General features: G+C 38.7%; 1 long non-coding RNA gene across 1 annotated transcript; it reads left to right on the top strand.

Moving 5' to 3' along the window:
• The first annotated feature begins 3,436 nt into the window (after positions 1–3,436).
• LOC143443961 (uncharacterized) lies at positions 3,437–5,642 on the top strand. The gene is made up of 2 exons (XR_013113419.1): positions 3,437–3,829; positions 4,235–5,642. It is a non-coding gene; the product is annotated as an uncharacterized LOC143443961 (long non-coding RNA).
• The last annotated feature ends 6,508 nt before the right edge of the window (positions 5,643–12,150 follow it).

The raw sequence follows: 12,150 nt of genomic DNA, 5'->3' as shown, positions 1-12,150 counted from the left end.
AGAAACTACATTCCTTAAGCTGCTTGGAACTTATTACAGAGAAAACTTAATTTTAAAAAATATCAGCATTAAAGTTATGTGTTTGTTATCTCAGAAGAGAAGCCCAGAAAGTGGGGTATTTCCAGATCTGGTCTAGGGAAAGTCAGGCTTGGTATTAAGAACGTGGTGATTTCCAGGTTTTATTTTGCCACGTTTCAAGGTTGGACTTTGCCCTCAGCACAACTGATACATCAAATACCAGTCCCAGGAATATCCTTTTCTTAGGTGTTCTTTAAAGAAATCTTTTCCCAGAGACGCCAGCATGCTTCTCACCATGCACTGTTACTAAGTGAAGCAAAGGGGGAGGTGGAAGAATTACTGTGTTTTATGTGGAGGAATCAGGGGCTACACCTAATGCCCAGTGCTTCCAAGAAAGCTCATCTTCCCTGAAGACAATGGCCACCTCTAACTCCAAACTGGCAGTTATCGAGAAGTGTTTCACATGCCAATCCTTGGTGACTAATATTTTCAGATATGGAAAGATTTACTCTACTCCCATGATTTATGACCTCACTTCTCTGTCTCTATTTTTTTTTTATCTACTAAGTACAGAAGAATTTCAATGGCAATGCCCATCTGCAATTGGCTGGATCTATAGTTACAACTTCTCTGGAAGAAGACTGGTACAATATACTATATTTATGATTTGGAAATACTGAAACTGGGAAAATATTTTCAAGCCACAAAATAGTCTCTAAGACTAGTATCTAGAATATATAAAGAACTCTCAGACTTAACAAAAACTGGAAGTAATTCATTCTAAACATTGTCAAAAGATACATTAACCTTAAGAAAAAATTAAGGTATTTCAACTTTTAGAACTTAGTAATTCATGCCTCAGTGTTCACAAATGACATAGTATTTGTAATTTTCTTTTAAATAATTTCATCCCATGGGATTCCTAGACAAAATCAGAATCAAAAACTGTTAAACGCTGAGACTGTTAATAGATGTGGGGTTCTCATTGCCTATTCTATCTTGTGTATATTCCAATTTTCCATGATGAAAAACATAAAACTGTTTTAAGTTATAGAAAAAAAAATGATGTATCCTGATAAACAAAATTAAAAAGTCAGAAAGGGTGCCAGCCTGATGAGTCAGCCATTGAAAGTGCTCATCATACAAGCTGATGACCTGAGTTCAGTCCCTGGAACTCAACATGGGAAGAGAACTGACCCCAAAAATCCATCCTCCAAAATAATCCTGGTAATGAAGCACGTACTCATTAAAACACACAGACACACACCATGCACACAGGCACAAACATGCTTGCACACACAGGCATGCAACGCACACACATGCATGTATATCTCTCTCATACAGAATAATAATACTTAAATAAAAATCGATTTTTAAGAGTCACAACTGAGAACTAAAGGTCACTCAGAGGTTAAAAGTGCTTGGCACTCCTGTAGAGGATCCCAGTTTTGGTTCTCAGCACTCACATTGGACACTACGGCCTACAACTTCAGGTCCAAGAGTGACCCAATGCCTCTGGCCTCTGCTGGAACTTGTACTCCATGCAATACCCTCTGTGGTAGTTTGACTAAATATGGCCCCCATAGGCCCATAGAGAGTGGCACTATTAGGAGGCATGGCCTTATTGGAGTAAGTGTGGCCTTTTTAGAGGAAGTGTATCACTGAAGGTGGGCTTGGTGTTCCAGAAGCTCAAACTAGGCCTAATGGCTCACTCTCTCTTTCTGTTACCTGTGGATTCAGATATAGAACTCTCCACTTCTTCTCCAGGACCATATCTGCCTTTGTGTACCCATGCTTCCTGAAATGATGATAATGGACTGAACCTCTGAACTATAAGCCAGCTGTAATTAAATGTTTTCCTTTATTAGAGTTGCGGTGGTCATGGTGTCTCTACAGAGCAATGGAAACCCTAACTAAGACACTTACTCCCCCAACACATGATACACACGTGATTAAAAATAAAGTAGATTTTAACTCACAAATGAACATTTAACTAAAATACACGTGTATCTAACAAATAAGGACATAAGAAATGATAAATATTTCTAGGAAAGTGAACATTAAAACTACAAAGAAATGTTACAAATTATGTATCAAAAAGAATAAAGAAAAAAGAGCAGCAACACTGTGTGCTGGTGACAATATGAGGAAACAAGACATCTCAGAGATTTCAGTTGGGAATGTATGACTGCAACAGTGATTTCGAAAGTGTCACAGTTTAAAAAACAAAATTAAAAAAAAACACATGAAGTACTATATGAAACAGCAACTGTACTTCTGGGCAATAAAGACTTACGTTCATGCAAAAATCTGTACACAAATGCTTATAGAAGCATTATTTGTAACAACACAAAACTGGGCATAACCCAGATGCCTTTCAGTGGGTGAATGAGTAAACAAACAGAGCAGAATAATATTCAGCAATAACAAGAAATTACTGAGTAACACACGTAATGATTCGGTTAAGTCTTCAGAAAAAATGCTGAACAAAAAGACTAAGAAGTTCAATATTATATAATTCAGTTTACAAACATTACTAAAATAAAAGTTATCAAAACAGAGGACCCATTAGTGAAGTGAAGAGGAATGATTTCAAGTGTTTACAAAAAAAATAAAGCCAAATTAATGTAGATAGTTTCAAAGATTATGGCCAAGAGATGAAAAGAGTGGAGCTAGTCAGAAAGTCACCATGGCAGACTGAACAAGAAACTAGGAATCTGATCCCTGAAAAGCGGGAGAATTCTGAAGCCATACATGTGATATTTCAATGGACTAAACGGCAGGGTCTAAAGACATGACAGATAGAAGGCTACTGAAAAACAGCAAATCCACATAAAGAAGATGTGAACGTTTATATAGAACCATGGATACCAAGTGGACACTGACATTTAACAGTATGCTGTCATTGAGGGAAAAAAATCAATCATGATGAATTGAAAAGTGAAATGAATAATATTCTATGTGTTGGTGGCTGAAGTTCAAGAAAAAAAACAAATACACTGGTAAAGAACCTGTTGATCATGCAGCTTGGAGAAAGCTGATTGGCAAGTTTGCCAAGCTGATGAAAATCTACCACCACCACAAAAAAAAAAAAAGTCTATAATGCTGAATACACACTCTAGGAGACTTTGCCCCAGAAAGATATCAACTAAACCTCTTCAGACAGCTCCTGTAAGACTGAAAAAAGAGCAAGAGGTTGAGCCAGGCTATGGTAAGGTCACAGGCATCAGTGTATAGAACTGTGATGGGAGTAAAAGCTTGCCTCCTTCCTGTTTCTGAGAAGTAAAAGTTCTCACCACCCCTTTACTGTGTTTACAAAGACTCCTAGATCACCAGTGACCTCTCTCCTTGTTGGTTTCACAAACATTTTGTATCCACAGCTTGTGTTCGCTGCAGGACAGTTGGGATGGATGAGGGCTGCAGGAGTTTGATATTATGTTTTGTTTTTGTGTTTTGGGTTTTGGGGGGTTGTTTTGTTTTGTTTTGTTTGCCATCCAGCTGAAATTCTCTGCAAAAAAAATAATCTCTATCCCATATCCTTTGCCTCAAATATGACTTTGTGAGGTCAGTGATGTCACCAAGGAATCCTACATCAATGCAGAGTGGACATCAAAGTGCTTTCTTTAACAGTAGACTCACAGCAGAGGCGAGATGCATGCGCATGCGTGGGGAATGTTTTCAAGGGAGGTTATGAAAAGTGTCAGATAGTGTGTTGCCAGCACTCCGGACACAGCAAGGGCACACAGCAGGCAGCCCGATGCGCCCTACAGCTCCATTTAGAGATCACATCGCTACTCTGAAAGAATATCAGGTAAGAAAACAAGTGATTTCTAATCTCGTTTTATGTACAAAAATAAAAGTCTTCTAAAGTACATCAGTAGCCTGGAAAAGCCAGACACTCTGCAAAATGTTAACACGGAAAACGGGGCTTCAGCAGTCCACTCACCGACTGCTGGGAAAATAAACAAAGTGGTTCAAAGTCAAAGCGATTGTGATAATAGTCATGGTGGTGCTAACATCTCAGGAAAACCTGGTGAGAATGTGTGCTGGGCCTATTAAAGGACTAGATCAGTTACACAACCATAAAAGAATGAGAAATCATGTCAGTTTTTCTGTTAAAGGAGAAACGTTAAGATGAAGACCACTGCTCATGAGGTAGATGTCTCTGCCAGAAACATTTAACAAAGAATCCAATGGGATATTTCTTCATCCTCAGGGAATCCACTTTCTGTTCCTCATCTATGTCTGATGCCATCCCCCTTTTGAAAACTACCCAGAATCTGACCTCTGAACCACAACCTAGGAGCACAGATGGAGACCAAAAGCCCTCTGCTCTCTTTCCACTGGTGACCCGGGAGAGGGTATTCTTAAGGTCCTGCTGACCTCAGGATGCTGAGACCCAGTTTAGTGGTCTCCAACACAATATTGTCTCTGCTGCATAAGTGGCACATCACTTATTTTCACTTATGTGCAAATGAACAACTTTATCAGTAACATTGACATTTGAAGTGAGGAATGATGCAGATGCCCAGTAACAAATAATCCTTACAGGAGATGACCGTGACACCTTTAGTAGGTCAGTGTGCTCGAACTTGCTTCACACAAATTATGAAAACTACTGCATATTAAATATCGTATACCCTACATGTTCAAGATATATATGAAACAAATGATTCTTTGTCATTGCTTGGAGTGGTTGTCTGGCTTCCAAAAGAGCGAATTATTTATATGCAAGTGTGTAAAATGTAACAAGATGTGAGTTCTAAAGCTGGTCTTCTGAGACATTTCAGATGAGGAAAACTCTGTGCTGGGATTTCAAAATGTTAAAGTGAGTATTTCTAAGTATGCTTCATTATGAAGTATGAAATAATAATTTAGGACTATGTGTTTTATCCTTGAGAATAATGTTTTACAGTTATTGGTATGAAGATTAGTAATGACAAATAACTCTCCAAAGACAGCCAGCCTCTCTTCTGACCATCACTCATCTCTGTTTCCACTTCTTAGAAGCAACAACATTTCATGGAGACCTTTAGATAGCAGGCTTTAAAATTAAGGAATAAATGTGTACTTATCTGGTAGCCACCTAGTACAGTTTAGACACTGAGTATTTTTGAGAACTGAAAAATATGCCCCAAAGAACTGAACTGCCTGTTTTTACGACCAACAGGCTGAGTCACTGTTTATAAGAATGCCTGCAATAGAAGTCACTCACTCAAGGTGAATTAGAAATGGCAATTATACAGGTTTTTCTCACTAGTAAACAACCGACAAGACTGTAAACTCTTCTATGCACAAGGAATGCCTTACCAGACAGCATTTATTTTCACAACTTTCTTTGGAATGTGCTGTGGAGTCAGCCATTGCAACATCCCGTGTAGAGGCCCCATAGAGATAGAGGCTCCACAACTGTTGTAACTCAAGGAGGTTTTAAGACTCCTTTGTTTTCGTGATGAATGATAAATGTAGCACTGTAAACCATTGTTCTGTCTCGAGCATCTGTTTAAGTGAAACTGCTACCTAGACATTTGGAATTCCAAGTGCTAATTGTGGTTGTAATGTTTGTTCTTATTCCCAAAAGACTGTGCGTTTTATATTTTTAAAATAAAAAGGCTGTGCTGTTTTCATTTATGTCCTTGAATTCTGTCTTCTCATTTCTGATGGCAAAACTCATATTCTGTTACCTGAAGCACCCTTATTAAGTATTACGTGTCCAATTATTAAATCATGCTATATATTTATTTAGAAAACAGGGAGTACAACTGTTTTCCCCAAATTCTGGTGTCCCATATCACCATTTGTGAGCTTCCCTGGGTTAAATACTCTTAATTTACAATGATGTTCTGACATGTCACTACATGTATGAATATTAAAATGATTGTCACGTCTTTTTTTTTTTTAACAAACTACTGGTACAAATCACGTGTGTGTGTGTGTGTGTGTGTGTGTGTGTGTGTGTGTGTGTTTGAAAACTTTGTTTGCTCAGAACTTCAGAGAAGAGAATTTAGCCAAAACCTCACTGCAAGTAAGCCACATATTATAAAGTGCATGCACATGCGTGTACGCTCATGCACACTTGATCACCAAATTTTATTGCTGTAAGCTTCCCACAATATTTTTTAAAAATATCAGACAAACAGGCGTCAGTATGATTAATTCTGACGACTACTTATGTTTTTCCTACACACAGTGACCTCTGGAAGCTCTGAGTTCAGCTAACTAAGCCACAGTGTCTCTTCAGTTAACTGAAATGTTTGTAAATAAATGATATCTTTTCTCCATTAACATGTCTCCATCTTGACCTACAAAAAAAGAATTGTGTGGGCATTCTCAGATGACTAATTTGTCTTTTCTTTAACCCAATGCAGAAGAGCAAAAACCTTCAGAAACCACAAAATATTTTTAAATATGTACATCCAGACATTGCTGTCAAAAGAGAATTCCTCCTAAATTTAAGAAAATATTTCCTGTTTTTATTTTTTAATAAGCCTGAAGTTGAGTGACTGACAATGAGTTATATTTGAATTTTGATTTGTGGCTAAAAGAGAGCTTTTATGTATAATCTCACTTCACTTATCTGGAAACCCTATAGCTTGAGTATTATTATTTCCATATTGCAAATGTATTAATACTCAAGAAAATAAAATAAAATCTCCAAGTTTTACAGACAGAAAATGCTTAGTTAGGTCTTCATTCCTAGATCATGGCCCTTGGCCCCCATGCCAAAGAATACACATGCAAATGCATGTGACATAAAATTCACAGATAAAAAGAAACTCTTTTTAAAATGAGGAATCCTCAATACATAAGCAACAGCAGGAAACCCAAACAGATGGAATTCATCAAACTCAGAAGCTTATGGATAGCTGACAGAGCAATCAATAGGATAAAAAGACATTCTGCAGGATGAAAGAAAGTATTTGCCAATCAACCTTTATTAAAAATTTTTATTCAGCCCTCTTCCAGTCTAAGGCCTGCGGGTGAGTGCACCCCGGATACCGCCAGACACATTCTGGGGGATCCATAGAACCCATATCCAGAGCTAGCACTCCCCTTCCACCACTCGCCCCTCTTCAGGTCTGAGGCCTGCGGGTGAGTGCACCCCGGATACCTCCAGACACATTCTGGGGGATCCATAGAACCCATAACCAGCGCTAGCACTCCCCTTCTGCCGCTCGCCCCTCTAGATTTAACCAGATGGCAAAAGGCAGGCGCAAGAACCTAAGCAACAGAAACCAAAGTTACATGGCATCATCAGAACCCAGTTCCCCCATCATAGCAAGCCCTGAACACCCCATCACACCAGAAAAGCAGGATTCAGAATTAAAATCACTTCTCATGATGATGATAGAGGACTTTAAGAAAGACATAGATAACACTCTCAAAGAACAGATAGAAACCCTTAAAGAGGAAACACAAAAATCCCTTAAGGAATTGCAAGAAAATGCAACCAAACGGGAGAAGGAATTAAACAAAACCATGCAGGATCTAAAAATGGAAGTAGAAACAATAAAGAAATCACAAAGGGAGAATACCCTGGAGATAGAAAACTTAAAAAACAATCAGGAGTCATAGACGCAAGTATTACCAACAGAATACAAGAGATGGAAGAGAGAATCTCATGTGCAGAAGATACCATGGAAAACATTGACACAACTGTCAAAGAAAATGCAAAATACAAAAAGCTACTAACCCAAAATATACAAGAAATCCTATGGGCCCTATCCCATAGGTCTCTGGCAAAGTAGTACATAATAGCAGAAGCATGTAACAGAATATGCCAAGAGATGAAAAGCAAAGATAAAGAGGAAGGTGCTGAGGCCCCACAGTCCCCTTTCAGAGGATGTCTCATATTAGACCTTATCTCTCAAATGTTCCATCATCTCCCAACTGCACCAATCTGAGGACCAAGCCCAAAACACGTGGACCTTTGAAGACTAATTATCAAAGCCCAGCAACAGGGCTATTCATGAATCTAGGTGATTTCCATTATATAGTGTTGCCACATTCTCCAGTAAATTAGCAGAAGAGGCAAGTTTAGGAAGCACCACCTCTGGCCTCTTTCTGCTCGGTCCCTTTAGCATGATCTACTCCCATAGACAGCTGTGCTATGGTTCCCAACTTACAGCTGCTTCCCAACAACCCCTTGTCTTAGAGCAGGAAGTCTTGGATTTAAGCATCTAGCTTCCATCCCTATGCAACTTTGAAAAGTTGTATTAGCTGCCTGCCTCTGTTCTACCAAACCTAATGATTTTTTGTTGAGTATCTTTAATCCAGAGGCTAAGTAAAAAAGCATTCCCTTTGGTATATAAATATAATTTGAGAAATGAGACTATTGTTATTTTCCCTCAAAACTGTTGTATGCATGCATGAATGTCCATGTGTATAGTGTTTATATGGGTGCTCATGTGTTTAATGTATAATGTGTGTGCACGGGTTATGTGCTAGTTTACTATTGTACAGATGATCAGGGGACAGAAGTTGATATTAGGTAGATTTCTTCATCATTCTCCATATTATTCATTGAGACAGGGGGGAAAGGGGGCAAAAGAAGGTGGACTCGGAGCTTCCCAACAAACCTAGACCATTTGTGTGTTTATGTGCATATTTATACATATGTAAAGCTATTTTACAACCTCTGAGTCCATAACACTATTTTTCATAGTGAAGTCAAATCTATGATCTTAATTTTTCTCAATTCAGCAAATGTTCTTACATTTTTATTGCAATCTCTACACAAGTAAACTCGTGTACTCAGATAGCTTACTGTGTAGACAGTACAAACCAGGAAAGAAAAAATTCTCAGATAGCTTGTCTTCCTTGCATAAAAAAAAATGTCTACACATTTATTTGACTAGGTGGTTTAAAGTTAAGAAATCATCTCAGGCCACCGACAAACACTTGTTTGACTGCTTTGCTATGGGGTGTGCATGGATATATAAGAACAATGAAAGGCACAATTAATGTCATTCATAATGTGGAATTACAGAGAAGTATGGTGCTTTCTTCATATTTTAAAACAGTGAAATGCTGTTTTGTATTTTATTCAGGCATGGATGCTTTTATAACTCAATAACTCGCCCATAAATTCAGTGGTTACAAATTTGTGGTTACAGTCAACCAGATAAATGCCTTTCTACACACCTATACCACACGAGACTACTAACTACCCAGTAGTTAAAGGGACATAAACCAGTCCTCACAATGCAACTGAATAGCAATTTGTCTGAATTTGAGATTACTGAGTTATTGGAGTATGTATTTTCCAGGAATAAAACTCTAAAACATATAAATACAAGGTCTCCTAAATAATGTTTTAAAATGGACTTCAATAAAGACTGTTGAATTTTGTTTATTTACCAAGAAGACACTGTGACACAGTGGAAAGAGAGCTAAACATGGATTTTTAAGTTATGACTGCTTAATGTGTGTCAGGTCCTCTCCATGTACATACACACACACACACACACACACACACACACACACACACACACATATATGTATTAGTTGGCTCTTTTAGACATGACTGGCTCATGGAGATAATATTCTTTCTTTGTAGAATTATTGTAAGGAGTATATGCAATCAATCATGTTTGTGATTCCTAGTTGCATATTTTCTCCCAGTTCAAGACTGATGATGAATTACACTAGCTTACACGTATTTTGGACCACATTAGGACAAACCCACTAGAAGCATATTGGCAAAGGGACTGGGCAGTCCACAGTGTTCTCTTTGAAATAGGAAGTAGCTTGGAAAGATGAAGTAGCCATAAATCCATGGCTCCTGGAGGGATGAGAGAAGCTGCCATCTCTCCTTGCAAGTTGTCTGTTACTCCTGCCTTGATGTTCCATTATCTGGAAAATGTGTGAAAAATATCACAATAGAAAGTGGAGCAATGCTTTTCTATTGGTCCCCAAGCTTGTCTTTGTTAGTATATCAAGACTTCCCTCCTCTGGTTGTTGTAAAAGTTGAATGACTCCTGTGTACATCAAGGGACCCAGCCGATTCTGGGTAGGACGTTGACCTATTTAGCATGTTGTGGGCATTCTGGGGAGGGAAGTTTCTAGAGTAATCAGCAGGGAATCTAAGATAGTATATATTATATAACTGAAAGGGGAGAGACCAAGTTGATCATTGCCATTACATGATGACACCTGTGTCTATGTGATAGTGATGGATAGAAAAAGCAAAAGCACTTGTCTACGTCATATGATCAGTCAATTTAAATTAACTCAAGAAAGTCATTTTTTTTTTACTCTCAAGAACTAAAAACTTCTGTGAAATAGGATGTGAAATTCAAATGATGTTGCCACATTGGCTCTTTTTTCCTTTTCTCAAACATAAAAAAGGATGTGAAAAACTTCTCTAAAGCACATGCTCAACATACCATGAGGATTTTTTAAAGAGCAGAAACTACTTCCTCTCTTCACTGAGTCGCTGAGCCAGACACAGGCCTGCCTTGATAAATAAGTGCAATTTTAACTTTTAAAATTGAATGGACACAGAGGCATGTGTCCAAGATTCTTAGAGGCAGATTTGAAAAATAATTTTCAACTCTCTGCTTTCTGATTTTGTTTTCTTCCTATAACAGTGCAGTATGAGTCCCTAGACTTCAACCATTCCTGCTCTTTCCACTTAACCAGTAGTGACCCTGCAGTGTTTTGCATTCTCTGTAACATGTTACAGGATGAAGCTACATAACCTGTATGTGCCACCAAGCAAAACACCTCTGGCTTTATCAGAAGATTGGTAGCTTTCCATCCTCTGTGTCATATGCCTGAACACCTTCCAAACACACCTATCCATTCCCAGTATCCAAAGACAGGATGGCAAACCACTTTTGCATCGTCACACTGTTCTGGTTATTCTAGGGCCTGTTTTCTTGCCTATAAAATGAGGGTTATGGCCCCCTGAAAGGTATTTTTATGGAAGTTAATTGGGTTAAGCACAAGAATGCTCGAAAGAGTAACTGCTTCGCACTAAAAGTGTGAGCACTTAGTCATGATACTCTCCGTGGGAACTTCTTGTCACTCCTGTGTCTGCAGGACATAGAAACGGTACCTGGAACAAGTAAGTACAAAGCAAATATTTGTAAGGAATGATTAAGTGCAGAAGCATGCTGTTTCCCTTTGCTTGACCTAAATGATCCCTTTATAGACTGTGGGACCTGTGTGGGTGTACACAGGACAAGTGTTTAGAAACTGTGCTTTCAATGGAAATCAAGAAACTTCCCCTGGCTTCTCGTAACCCACACTGTATTTTCCATGACCCATTATCACATGCTTTCATGGTGAATACAACCTGCCCCATCTTGTGCCAGGTACAGATCTTAACTAGATTCTTGAATGCTTGTCTGTGTGTCAACATGCCTCTTTGCTGTCTATGTCCAGGCTGCTGAGAGTGCAGTGTTGCTCCTATAGCCCTGCATCAGGATAGAACAAATGGTCTCTGGAGTGGCTCATTTTCCACAGATCTTGTGAGTAAATATTTGTATCAGAGTGATTTGTCTTATATAGACACTTTTCAATATTTTCCTTTCCCCTAACAATATTGCAAGTGGCAGAGTTAGGTTAAGTGCTACTAGAGTGTGATACATATCCTGATGACTCTCTTTGGTGACCTGAAGGTCATTCTAACAGAGTTTGAAATGCACAACAGTCCGTAATGCACTGGGTAGTTCAGGCTCAGTGTGATTAGCCTACTGTAAAAGCAAAAGTAGATTCAACATATTCTCATTATGTTGCTCTTACCTTTGTAACATGAAAGTCTACGTGACCTGAGTCATGTTATTTTCCTCCATGCTCTTTTACATGCAAACCCTTGGTACTTAATCCCAAGCCAACGACTCTCGAAATTCTTCAATGCACTGTGATTTGAGACGAGAACACTGTGAAGGTTATGTGCTGATTTTACTAAAACACACCAAGGGCAACCTCTCCTTCTCAGCTTCAGTGTCCTGCTTTGTCTTCTCCTCTCCCTTTGTGGTGAGGCAGCAAAATGTTTATTATGAGAAGTAACAGGAGCTGCTAGTGTGAAAATAGACCAGCATCCAGGAAGATCAAAATGTACTTGCCACACATGTATACAGACTTGGAGTTTTGCACTGGACATTCTATTCCACCTCTTCCTGA

The sequence above is a fragment of the Arvicanthis niloticus genome, chromosome 11 (assembly GCF_011762505.2).
Source record: "Arvicanthis niloticus isolate mArvNil1 chromosome 11, mArvNil1.pat.X, whole genome shotgun sequence".
Taxonomy (NCBI): domain Eukaryota; kingdom Metazoa; phylum Chordata; class Mammalia; order Rodentia; family Muridae; genus Arvicanthis; species Arvicanthis niloticus.
This window is presented reverse-complemented; position numbering and strand designations above follow the sequence as displayed.